This window comes from Cricetulus griseus, chromosome 3 (assembly GCF_003668045.3).
Source record: "Cricetulus griseus strain 17A/GY chromosome 3, alternate assembly CriGri-PICRH-1.0, whole genome shotgun sequence".
Lineage (NCBI taxonomy): Eukaryota > Metazoa > Chordata > Mammalia > Rodentia > Cricetidae > Cricetulus > Cricetulus griseus.
The window spans coordinates 82,590,904-82,601,107 of NC_048596.1; the positions used below are offsets into that span (position 1 = coordinate 82,590,904).

A 10,204-nucleotide genomic window follows, 5' to 3' on the forward strand; every position below is an offset into this window, starting at 1 on the left:
AAAGATGATTTTCTGTTTTATGAGCAGGTAAAAAGGCAACTGTCAACTTTATAAGTCCATTTTGATTGTACAACCAAACTGTAATATTAATTATGAAAGCTTGACCAATAGCTTAGGCTTGTTTCTAACTAGCTATTACGAAGTAAATTAAACCATTTATGTTAACCGTTAATCTACATTCTATCAGGTGGCATTACCTCTCTTCCATCTTGCATCTATTGTTTCCTCTGTGTCTCCTGGCAGATCTCTTTTGCATCTAGATTCTCCTCCCCCTCCTTTCTCTCTTCAGGAATCCCATCCATACCTCCTACTTAGCTATTGGCCATTCAGCATTTTATTACACCAACCACAGCAATACACCTTCACACAGTGTACAAATATTTCACAACAGAAGGGCAGTGTGCAAAATACCACCTTGGCCTTCTCAAAGGTGTCAAAGCTGTAAAAGAATGCAGTTTGGAATCTGTCTGATCCAACAGGAAAGCAAAGAGACAAGAATATTGTTAATATTGTTGAGGTTTCAGTGACATGTCCCTCACAGGTGCATGTGTTTGAACTCATGGTCCCAGCTGGTGCTGCTGTTTGGGAAGGTTGCACAGCCCCAGTTTCTATTTCCTGAATGCAGACGCAGTGTGACCAGCCAGCATGCCCTTCTCACCTCAGTGGGCTGGATTATACTGTTCCTAAAATTGTGAACCCAAATAACCTTTTCTTAAGTTACTTCCTGCTAGTATTTGGTTACAGCATCAAGGGAGGAAACACAAATTCAGCATGGTCTGTGATCTTAAATTGAGTTTTTGGCTCTTTCCAAATCAGTCCCAAGGACAATTGGGAAAATTTGACTATGGACTGATAATTAGCTAACAATATTGCATTTCCTTTTGTTTGTATATGTGTGTCTTTGAGTATGTGTGTGCATACACACTCACTTATGGATGTTCTTGGAAGTCAGAAGTGGGCATCGGGTCCTCTGGAGCAGGAGTTACAAGCAGTTATGAGCTACTTGAGTAAGCATCGGTAACCATACTCCCATAGTTTGTTAAAGTAGCAAGCAGTCTTAATCAGTGAGCCAAATCTCCACCCCAGTAGTATTGTGTTTCTATTAAAACCCCATAGAGTGGGCTGTGGGAGATGACTGAGCAGTTAAAGCAGGTGCTGTGCAAATGTGAGGACTAGAGTCCAGATCCCAAGAACCCACACAAAGCTGAAGGTGGAAGTGTGTACCTGTAACCTCAGTGTCCCTGTGGTGAGATGGGAGGTGGAGACAGGAGAACCCTGGGGATTTGAGGACCAGTTAGTCTGGGGTACACAGAAGCAATGAGGCTCTATCTCAAGGTGGACAGTGAGAACTGACATCTGGGGTTGTTCTCTGAATCTCATGAGCATACTATGGCATGAACACATCTGTACTGACCCAGGGGCACATACACACACATATATATCTTACACACAGCATACTCACATGACCGTACACATATAGAACCCTCCAGAATGTGAGAATTCTGATTTCGAAGTCTGTTCTGTTTCTTACCATACATGGGTCTCTAGGGCTGATGGATCTGCAAATCACTTGAAACATTTCACTGGGACAGGCACTTTTATCTGCTCACGTAGACAATAATTGGCAAACATGACAACATGTTGATAATTAGTCAAATGTAATAATGCAGCCAGGCATGGTGATGCATCCCTGTAATCCCAACATTTGAGAGACTGAGGCCAGAAGGTGAAGAGTTCAAATCTAGTCTGGAATTCATGAGACCCTGTATGGTATTTTGTTTTACTGTACTTAGCCACTCTTTTAAATTCTTGTTAGGCTTTTACGTATCAACCTTGGGAAAAAGTGCGTCATTGCTATTCAAGACTTTGACCTTATTAATAGCAGCTGTTCTTAGTGCCAATCTGTTTCTACAGACACTCTGCCAAAAGTCAGTTTTCCAGCTTCTCATGGTCAGAATTGTTGGCATCTACAGCCATTGAGCAGCCTGTGCCTCAAGGATGTGCCCGCAAGACCATCCAGAGAGAACTAGATGAACGTTGAAGATGAATTTGGAAAATTTGGTGATGAATTCCTGGATCTACTCTGAGGACTGCCTGCAGGACTTGCCTGGTGAGCTCCAAGAAGCCAGAGTCTGCCCTGAAATTGAAGGTCATTTAAATGTCAGCAAGATAGGAGCTCTGAAAGCCGAGCGCCGCCACCCCCCCCCAAAAAAAACAACTAACCAACCAACCTACCAAACCAAACCAAACAACAACAACAACAACAAAACAACACTGATCCATTTGACCCTATTCTAATAAAAAATTGAATGCATGAAATAGAATGACATAAGGATTAGGGAGATGGCTCAGTCAGTAAAATGCTTGCCATGGAACCATGAGGACCTGAGTTTGACCTCCTAGATCCCATGTGAAAAAACAAACAAACAAAAAACTAAGAAAACAAAACCCAGCATGGTGGCTCCCTTCTTTAATCTCAGCACTTGGGAGGTAGAGGCAAACAGATCTCTATGAGTTCAGGGCCAACCTCGTGTATACCCTGGGCTATGTAGATATTCTGCCTCTAAAAACTAAAACCAAACCAACCAACCAACCAGAAAACCCAGACATGGTAGTGTCCTTGTAATCCCAGAGCAAGGGAGGTAGAAACAGGTTGGGTACTGGGGTTTCCTGGCCAGTCAGTATAGCTGAAATGATGAGCTCCAGATTCAGTGAGAAAGCCTGTCTGAAAAACTAAGCTGGAGCATGATAGAGGAAGACACCCATGTAGAACTCTGGCCTCTACAGTCAAGTGCACACACATGTGCATTCCCACACATGTATACACATGGGTATACATGTATATATCTATCACACAAGATAGAATGGGCATAAATAATGAACACATATTTGAAATTCAAAGTGAAGAGTTACTGTTTCCCACATGCTGTTGATTAGAAAAATGGACCACAGGAGCAAACTTAAAACAAAAAGATAACCCCCTAGGGCACTGGACAAAAGAAGACAGGTTGGCATTGGAAGAACAAGTCACATATAGCCAGCAAAGCCAGAAACTGCAAACTTCACCAGTGTTTAGGGCTTCTTAATTTTCATTTGAATTGAAACTCAATTATTCATGCCTCAGATTGGAAAATATAAATCACTTGATTCTAACTAGAGTGTCTCCTGGTGTGGCAATTGTTGCAACTTTTGGGGAAAATGTGTTTTGTTAATAAAAATACTGGGGATGGAGAGATTTCTTGGTGGTTAAGAGTGCTGGAGGCTCTTCCAGAGGACCCAGGTTCTGTTTCTAGTATCTGCATGGTGGCTCACAGCACCTGTAACTACATCTCTAGGGAACACACACACACACACACACACACACACACACACACACACACACACACACACACACACACACGTCTTGAAAAATGCTCATTCATGTTGAAGGGAAAGTTGTTTTGGGAGTACATAGTATAAGGACATATATCCATGGATGAGGTCAAGGTGTATGAAGGAAGCTCATTTTTTTTCTTTTGGTTCATTCAAAATTTATTGAGCAGCTAAGGATACAAAGGTATTAAAACATGGTCAGAGATGAGGTGTATGCACAAGTGTAGAAAGCAGTAAAGTTCTCTGCATCACAAGAGTGAAAGAAAAATGCTTTAGGAAAACAAAAGATTGCTTCCATCATGCAAGGTGGGGGAGGAATAGATGGCCAATCAGGAAAGGGGTTTGAGATTAAAATAGAAGACTTTAGTCTGGATTGTTGATGGTACTCAGTATGGGCTATATTTGTTTCTCCCTTTCCACTTTCCCCATCTTTGGGCTTAATTTACCAGTAGTGCCCAGGACTGTTCAATGCACTTTTTCTATACTTGCTTGCATTTTTGCCTTAATGTCTTCTACAGAACTAGGTCCTTTTGGGGTTTTAGTCCTGTTTTTTTTTTTTTTTTTTTTGAAGGACTCTTGACCTTTTGATCTTGGTGTTAATGGTTTTAAGTCTTTTCCATTTTGGTTTGATTTTTGTGCAATTTTTGCTGGGGTATATTGTACAGATTTCTTCACTGGAACTTTTTCTTCAGTTTCTTCATCATCTTCATCATCATCTTCATCATCCTCTTCCTCATCTTCATTGATTTTTACCTTTTTTTCTGTGGAACTTTGCTACCACCTCCAAGAGCAGATCGCTTGCCAGACATACTTAAGAGTTTCATAATCGCCTCATCTTCATCTTCTGACTCTGCATCTTCCTCTACACCTACTAGGTGCTGTCCACTAATGTGCACAGGCCCTGAACCACACCTCAACTGTAAGACCACAGGTGGTGCAATTTCAAAGCCACCAAGGGAAACTGTTGGTTGTACAGACATTTTCAAAGTTGTCAGTGTTACTTTAATTGGACTGCCTTCATAGTTCATTGCTTCTGCTTCTACGATGTGTAATTCATCTTTTGCCCCTGCTCCTAAACTAACCTTTCTTAGTGACAACTGGTGTTCATTCTCATCATTGTCCACCTTAAAGTGATAATCTTTGTCAGCTTTTAGTTCACAACCGCAAAGGTAGTTCTGTGGCCTAAGAGGCTCATGTCCATATCCATTGAGTCTTCCATGAGATGGAGTGTTCGAGAAATCGGACGGAGGAAACTGCCTACTGCTCCTCAGAACAGACATGCAGGATGGAATCACATTAGTGCGAAGGAAGCTATTAATAGCTCCACAAAACAACAGGAGCAAAAGAAGCCTTGGGACAGTCTGAATGTCTAACAGGGAATGGCTGGAATGTATTTCCCAGTTTCCACAAGGCTTTTATTCATTCACTTGCTGGCTGTAAATCCTTTTAGTATCTATTATATTAGGATTTGCTGTGAATACTAGGTATGTATATGCTCATGTCTGTATGTGCTTGTGTGTGTGTGTGTGTGTGTGTGTGTGTGTGTGTGTGTGTGTGTGTAGTAAGTGAGAAATATGAGAAATAATTCAGCAAAAAACAATTTATGGATTTTCAAGTGGTGATATATGTTATAAAGAAAACAGGAGGGGGGCTGGAGAGATGGCTCAAAGGTTAAGAGCACTGTCTGCTCTTCCAGAGGTCCTGAGTTCAATTCCCAGCAACCACATGGTGGCTCACAACCATCCATCAAGATCTGGTGCCCTCTTCTGGCTTGCAGGCATACATGCAAGTGGAATACTGTATACATAAGAAAATAAAAAATTAACGTTTTTAAAAAAAGAAAACAGGAGGGAAATAGCAAATGGGTTTGAGGGGTGTTGGATTGTAACCATACTGTATTAGTGGTCAGGGAACACTTCTCCCAGGAGGTGACATGATGGCAAGGGCCAGTTAAGACAAGATGTTGCTGGACAGTGTTCTAGGTAGATTTGTTAGCAAGTGTCAAGGCCCTGAGGTAGGGGTGAGTGCTGGAGGAGTAGGCAGAGCAACATTATTTCCCATGACAGACAGCACACTGAGTCTTTCCAAGTCTGGCTTCCTTCACTTACCATGGTAGGTCTCCAGTTGCAGCCTTGTTTTTGCTTCTCTGAGTAACAGATTCTGGTGTTCATGCATATGTATTATTGCTCAGGAACTTTGTACATGCTACTTTTGTCTTCTGGAAAACAACATAAGACCAAATTTTCATGATCAATTCTCTTTAAAAACTTTAAACATGGCTGCTAGAAACTAAAAGTTGTATCTGTAGCTTGCACCAGAATCCTGAAGCAGAGAGAGCCACCCTCATCAAAGCAGAGTTCCCACTTTGTGGCCATGATGTTAGGTGTTTAAGCCACTTCCAGTGTTGGGCATTTTCTTTTTTCCTCTCCTGGTATAAAAAAAATAATCATTTCCAGGCAACTCTTCAGGCGGTTTCAAAACTCAACTCCCGTTGGGACAATGCCTCCCTTTCCTCACCTGTTTCCAAGGTGGCACCAGCTGCAGAGGCAAGGCCTGGGAGATGCTCAGGCTCACTCTCCCTTCCTGGGATCTCCCCCTTGTACCAGGCATTATGGTCCTGAGCCATGTGCACATCATGCATAACGTCTCCTGGGTCTGGTAGGCTTGCTCATGAGGTGTGGCGAGGGACCCTCTGGAGGGTGGAGAGATAGACTCTGTTTACAGGTAAGCACAGCATGCTGCTATTTCTTCTCAATTCCAGGTGCTGCCACTTTCCTGTGGGAATCCCAGATGGTTTCCCCAGCTGTCTAATGACTTCCCTCATATCTTCCTCCACTCTCATAGATCTATCATGCCAGGTGTAGAGACTTGTGCCAGAGGACCAGAATGGTCTTAAGCTATGCAGCTGCAAAGAGCAAGTCTTGCTGTCATAGTCCATCTTCTGTTTCTATAACGAAATACCCAAGGTTAAGCGCCTCACAGAGAAAAGAGCTTCATGTCTTACAGTTTTGGGAACTGAATGCCCAAGACCAGGCAGCTTTGGGGAGGGTCTCTTGGCAGCTGAGATCAGAATGGGGGGCACATGTGGAAGAGCACACTCTGAGGGACAAGAAGCCAGAGTGACTGACTCAGGAGCCATATGAGGTATGGGGATAGAACACAGGGCCTTCCTTGTGCATGCCATGCAAGCTTTCTACTACTGAGTTGTGCTCCCAGCATCTTGCAGTTTATAGCAACAAATTCTCATTGAAAAAAATGCAGAAAGACTTGTACTAATGCCTTCCAAGATAATGCTCCCCGCTGACTCTATCACCTCCTACTAGGTCCCAACTTTTAAAGGTGCCACTTTGTTTTTTTTTTTTTTTTTTTTTTTTTTTTTTTTTTTTTTTTTGAGACAGGGTTTCTCTGTGTAGCTATGAAGCCTATCCTGGCACTCGCTCTGGAGACCAGGCTGGCCTCAAACTCTCAGAGATCTGCCTGCTTCTGCCTCCCAAGTGCTGGGATTAAAGGCGTGTGCCACCAACACCCCGAAAAGGTGCCACTTTGGGAACCATGTCTACAGCCATGAACTTGGAAGGGTACATTCAAACATTCAAACCACAGCTTTGCAGTGATCACCAGTCTTAGAGTTTCTATTGCTGTGAAGAGACACCATGACCACAGCAGCTATTATAAAGGAAAACATTTAATGGGCCTGGCTTACAGTTCAGAGGTTCAGTCTATTACAGTCATGGTGGTATATGGCATTGTTCAGGCAGACATGGTCTGCTGAAGGAGCTGAGAGTCCTATATCTTGACTTACAGGCAACAGGAAGTGGTCTGAGACACCGGGTGTGGCTTGAGTTTATATGAGACCTCAAAGCCCACCTCCACAGTGACACACTTCCTCCAATGAAACCACACCTGTTGCAACAAGGCCACACCTCTTTGGGGGCCATTTTCTTTCAAATCACTGTGGTTATTTGAAAGCCCCATCTAGCCCCATTTCCTCATCTCCATCTTCCCTGGCTTCCTGCCTCACAGGCAGAGCTAGGAAATTGCTGTGCCTTAGGCAATACTATTGGTGGTGACCTTTCTCTAAAAACCAATACATTCTATGGCTGGGGAGATGGCTCAGTGGGTCAGAGCACTTCTTGTACAAACAGGAGGACCTGTGTTCAGCTCTCCAGTGCTCATGTAAAAGCTGGGCATAGACACACACACACACACACAGAGGCTGGAGAGCAATGAGTGATGATAACATTTTTGTAGTTAGAACAGGAAAAGACAAGAAAATCCAAGTTTATGTTTTTTATAATTCTCATATAAAATATAGAAAACTTCTAAAAAACAGTACTAACTGCTTACCCAGAGGGGATCTGTCTGAAAATAGAGTGGGCAAGGAAGTAGGTTTCTCTTTGTATTTTCTATGCTGTTGACAAGTCCTAATGAACATCCAGGACAAAGGTTGTTTTAAAAATTGTTATTAAAAACACAATAAAGAGGAAAAGAACCATAATGTAAAGATTAAAAAAGAAGTTTGTTCACCCTGATCACAGTGGCCTAGATCTAGATGCCAACCATGTAGGGCTTTTAATGAAAAAAATTACATCCAGGTTTTTACTTTGCCCCGAAATCTGCATTTCAATTAGTTGCTTCTAGTGTGTCCTATAATTCACACCGCAGCATTTATCTATCCTTATTTCTATGTTTTAAATTACATTTTTGTGTTGCTAGTGATAGTAAACGCTACTGAGCAGGTGGTCCTCCAGTGAGCTACACCTTCAGACCCTCTATGCTTTTAAATTTATTTTTATTTTATTGATTTTCTTAGACGGGGTCACACAGGTGTAAGGCTGGCCTTGAACTTGTGATCCCTCTGTTTAGCTTCCCAAGTGCTTGGATTATAGGGCATGCTACTATGCCCTGCTTCTCTCTTTATTATTTAAAAAAGTTTTTTTTTTTTTTTTTTTGACATAGGGTTGTAGACCAATGTTTCTGTCCTACCTGGTCCTACTGCTTTTCAGTCCCAAATAAACACACAGAAGCTTATATTAATTGTAAACTGCTTGGCCTATTGATCAGTCTTAGTACTAACTAGCGCTTACAACTTAAATTAACCCATAATTCTTATCATGTTTAGCTACATGGCTTGGTACCTTTTCTCAGTAAGGCATTCTCATCTTGCTTCCTCTGTGTCTGGCTGGCGACTACATCTCTGAAATTCCTCTTCCCAGAATTCTCCTAGTCTGGTAGCCCCACCTATACTTCCTGCCTGGCCAACCAACATTTTATTAAACCAATATCTTGTGATATTCCACAAACCTTAGGAGGTGGGGCCTAGCTGGAGGAAGTAAGCCTCTAGAGAACAAACCTCTAGACTTTGAAGGTTCCATCTATCCCTAGTTCTTCTCTCAGTTTCTTCTTCCTGTTTGTCTTGAAGTGAATAGTCTTCTCCATACCTTCCTGCCACTATGACATCCTTTCTCACATTGGCCCAGAATCTTTTGGAAGGCCCTACTGGTCTGAGGTTGCAGTCTACCATGGTCTGGCAGATCTCTCTGGGCTTGGCAATGTGGACAACTCCCTTCCCATGGTGAAAGGCACCCTGCTCTCTATCTGACCTTATTTGGAGACTGTCTCTAGGCCCAGATGCCTGACTTATCTCTAGTATGACCTTGGACACAGTTCCATGCAGCTTTCTGCCTCCCCATATGGTAATTAGACATTGTTTTAGGAACATTGCAATAGGACCGTGCTTCTACAGATGATAACTAAGACTTGTACTTGGAGCTTTATGATAGGAGCGTTCTGTTTAATGAAAATTAGGTGACCCCCCGCCCCCAGCTACCATTACCAATCCTATATATTCCCAATACTCTGGAACAAAGTTGAACAGATTCACTGAAGCTGTCTCCCGGAGAGCTATCTCCATTGTGCTAACAGGCCATACAAAGCTCTCTGTCTGGCCCTTGTCCTTGTGGACTGGTGGCTAATAGGCTGAGAGGAAAAAAAGGGATCCCTCAGAAGAATCCATGGAGCCAAGGACTATAGATGGAACCATCTGAGACCATAAGCAAAAATAAATTTCCTTAGACTGTTTATGCCAGGTGTCTCATCACAGGGACAAGAATGGTAACCAATGCAGGTCTGTCCTTCTTCCCCATTCTGTGTTTATCTGGTTACTGACCTCATACTGTGGCTTATCCAGCATTGCTACTTATTATGTTGCTCAAATTGTTTCAGTTTTACCCACTGGGAAACTTTTTCTTTAAAGTAATATTGTTTCTTTGTTTATATTTCAACAATTTCATGTATTTCTACAATGTGTTTTGATCATATTCATATCTCTACTACCCTCTCCTATTTGGATCTTCCAATACTTCCCCTCTCACCTTCATTCTCTTGTCTTCTTCCTTCTCCTTCTCCTCCTTTGTAAATAGTTCAGTGGATCCAACCGGTGCTGCTAGTGTGTGCACAGGTATAGGACCATCCATGGGCAACCTAATGGAGACCACACCCCTAAAGAAAACTGAATCTCCCTCCCCCAGAAGCCATCAACTACCAATAGCTCTTCAGCCAGGGGTGAAGCTTCAAGAGCTGCCACCCCCATTCTGGTTTAACCCTGTGCAGGTATTGTGAAGGCACCACAACTGTTATGAGCTCATGGGTGCAGTGTCCAGGCCATGTACAGAAGACAGTGTTCTGAGGAAGTCCTCTCCACCCTCTGGCTCTTCTGTTCTTTCTGTTCCCTCTTCTGCAGTGCTCCCCCAAACCTTGACGGGGTGGGAACAGGTGCTCTGTTTAGGGCTGAACCCTCACTCATTTATTTTCAATATTTAAAAAATAAAGA

At 42.7% G+C, this 10,204-nt stretch overlaps 1 pseudogene; it reads right to left on the reverse strand.

Annotated features, from left to right (window-relative positions):
* Positions 1–3,705: 3,705 nt before the first annotated feature.
* Positions 3,706–4,591, reverse strand: LOC100765609 (annotated as a pseudogene).
* Between the last annotated feature and the right edge of the window lie 5,613 nt (positions 4,592–10,204).